The sequence below is a fragment of the Rhagoletis pomonella genome, unplaced genomic scaffold, assembly GCF_013731165.1.
Source record: "Rhagoletis pomonella isolate Grant_MI unplaced genomic scaffold, Rhpom_1.0 Rhpom_scaffold_00012, whole genome shotgun sequence".
Lineage (NCBI taxonomy): Eukaryota > Metazoa > Arthropoda > Insecta > Diptera > Tephritidae > Rhagoletis > Rhagoletis pomonella.
The window spans coordinates 17,234,885-17,237,807 of NW_023458566.1; positions in this window are offsets into that span (position 1 = coordinate 17,234,885).

Sequence of the window (2,923 nt, forward strand, 5' to 3'; positions counted from 1 at the left end):
CATATAGACCAAGAGCTCATGACCAAAAAGCATACTTCAGATCGATTAATTTTTTTTTTACCTTGGCGTATTGATATATACTTATGTAAATCGAGTTCCGGAAGGCTAGCTGCGGAACAGCGGTCTTAACCACGCGTTTTCCAATGGTCTTAAAGTACTGCCAGCGCATGTTGAAAGTGCATTGTTGCAAGTATAAGTCAACATACTTTAGACGGGCTGGCCTTTTTGACAACACATTAGTAATATTATAAATAGATGAAATAGTATCTTCGGCCAGCCTATTCTGATGGTCATCACATCGCATAAAAAAATGTCAAAAACCTCATTTCCGTCCCCTCCCACATATGCCATGGCGTATGAGTTATCTATCAACGTCAATATTTAGACCGATTGAAAGCGAGATTTCCAAGCCACTGTAATATTTTCTACTTATTAATTTATTTTTACGATTCCAAGGAAAACAAAACATCGCTAACTAAAATATTTAATTCTATGAAGAGTAAAATTGTATTTAATAATAATCATAATAATAGATTGGCGCTTGCACATAAGTTAGTGTTTGGCCGAGCTTCTCCTCTGATTTGTCGCGTGCGCCTGGTTGATGTTGTCACACAAAGTGGAGGGACCTACTGCTTTTCTACAATTAGTGGACGCGATAATGTAAACTGATTTTGACGTTCTTTCACATGTATGATCTTCTGGTTTAAGCCAGAATATGCTCTGAATTTCATTAAAATCGGATAATATTTACTATTTCCGCCCATAAGAGGTGTTGGGCGCGTCGAATTTTGCCATTTTTCACACTTCTTCATTCCTAAGTGCCGAGTAGCGCATATACGAAATTTCAACAACTTACTACTTTTGGCCGCAGTTTATACGGGGACGTCCCACTGTGTGGCGTCGTTTGTGGTGGAAAATGTCAAATCGTCTATCAGCTCTGCCGGTAAAGTTCTCTACGATCATTTGACAAATCTCGGTGCGATTTAAAGTCACAACCACGCAGTTTGCACCACCTACACCTATGTGCGAAATAATAGCGGTGCGACATTTTGACTAATTTTGACTTTTCTTGTTTCCATTGATTAATGTTCTTTAATTTTATATAAAAGTCTAGCTTATTATTTAACAACCGCCATATACAGTGCTGGACAAAATTAATGGTACAGAGAACTTTTCGCAATGTATGGAAAATTTTTTCTTATAATTTATTTTCGCTAATTTTTATAAAAATATAGTTCTCAAAACTCAGGAAAATTTATAAATTTGCGTACTAAATTCCAACTTTATAATCAGATTTTTTAGAGGAATTCTAAGTATGCAGTCGATTTTAGTATAACAAAGTGCAAGTTTGAAATTGATTTTTGGCAAATTTTTTCACAGAGTTTCTTGCATACAAAGTAATTATGTTCGACAAATAGAATTTGCCATTTAAATTATTACAATAAAAATTTTAAAAAAGTTGTTAAGTTACTTAATTACATCCATCGTTTTACCAAAATTGTAAGTAGGAAATAAGTACTTATATGTATACATATATTGCACAAGTGAGCTTAGGTATGAAAAAAAAAACAACAACATGGAATGTGGTTTGCATTATTAGAATCATGATAAAAATATAGTAAGGTATAACCGCTGAGAGACACTTTTAAAATTCTTGACGTTTCCAAACAATTTAATTTTTAAATTTACTCACAAACTCACACACACAATTTCATTTTCAATCTCAAGCAACAACAATTTCGAACAATTTCAATTTTTTATTTTCACTTTTATATGATTTTAAAATGTTGGCAAACTTCAAAAAAAAATCATGGCCGACAAATTGAGAGAACGGTTATACCTTGCTATGCTTTTATCATGATTAGAATCATATTCCCAACATTTGCGAATGAATGAATGAAAAATCATGACACTCCAAGGCGATTAAGCGCATCAATCTCTACGCGCAAAGCTGCTTTACTAAAACCAAGTAATTACAGGTCAATTAAAATTCCAATCCGAAGTAAATGTATGCAATAATTAAAATATTATATAAAACTAACTTGTCTATTGTACTTTTAATATTGAATGCCAAAACATGTATAAGCAACGTTCAACGTTCATCAGAAGCATCAACCAACCATTGCCAAGTCACACTCCGTCAACTCTTCTACACTCTATGTATGTACATGTGTAGGTGTGTGTTTAACCGAAGGTGGACGTGTGCGTCCAGTAAACATCTTTGCGCATAATAAATTAGACTAGCCAACTGTGAAGCGCTCGCTTACCAAGTATATATATGAAGTCTCTGAGACGGCCAGAGGCAAAGTTAGCAAATGTTGATTTCGTGCTTGAGGATCACACTTAAATGGCAAATATTAACAGGTATTAGCGAGACCGCCGACGCCAAAGCCATCTCAGCTAAACAGCAAAAGCAACAACAACACAACTAAATTCATGCAGAAGAGTAGTATAAAGTGGGCAATTTCAGCCGATCAACGTTCGTAATTCACACCACCACCAACAATCCTGGGTATATTTTTTTCTAATTTTTCATATAAACGCCGCGTGTATTGCAGCAGTGGTGGCAACCAACAGCAGCAGCAACACATCATTGCAAAATGTTGCAGTTGTTTTTTTTTTTTTGCAATTCACACACAGCTATTTGTAATACAACCAGATGTACACGATGATTACACGCCGGTATGCGTGGCCACTGTGGTCGGTCGGGTACACACAGAAATGTCGCAATGCCACACATAAAGCATGCAATTGCAACAACAACAACAACACTGCACCAGCTACGGCGCGCAGAGGAATAGCGCAGGCGCAGGCGCAGTTACAGTAGCCAAGCCATGCAAGCAATACAACACCCGTACAGCCGTCAGTTTAGTTGCCTCGTCTAGTTGAATGGGGTAATTTTGCGAGCGCTTTTCGACTTATC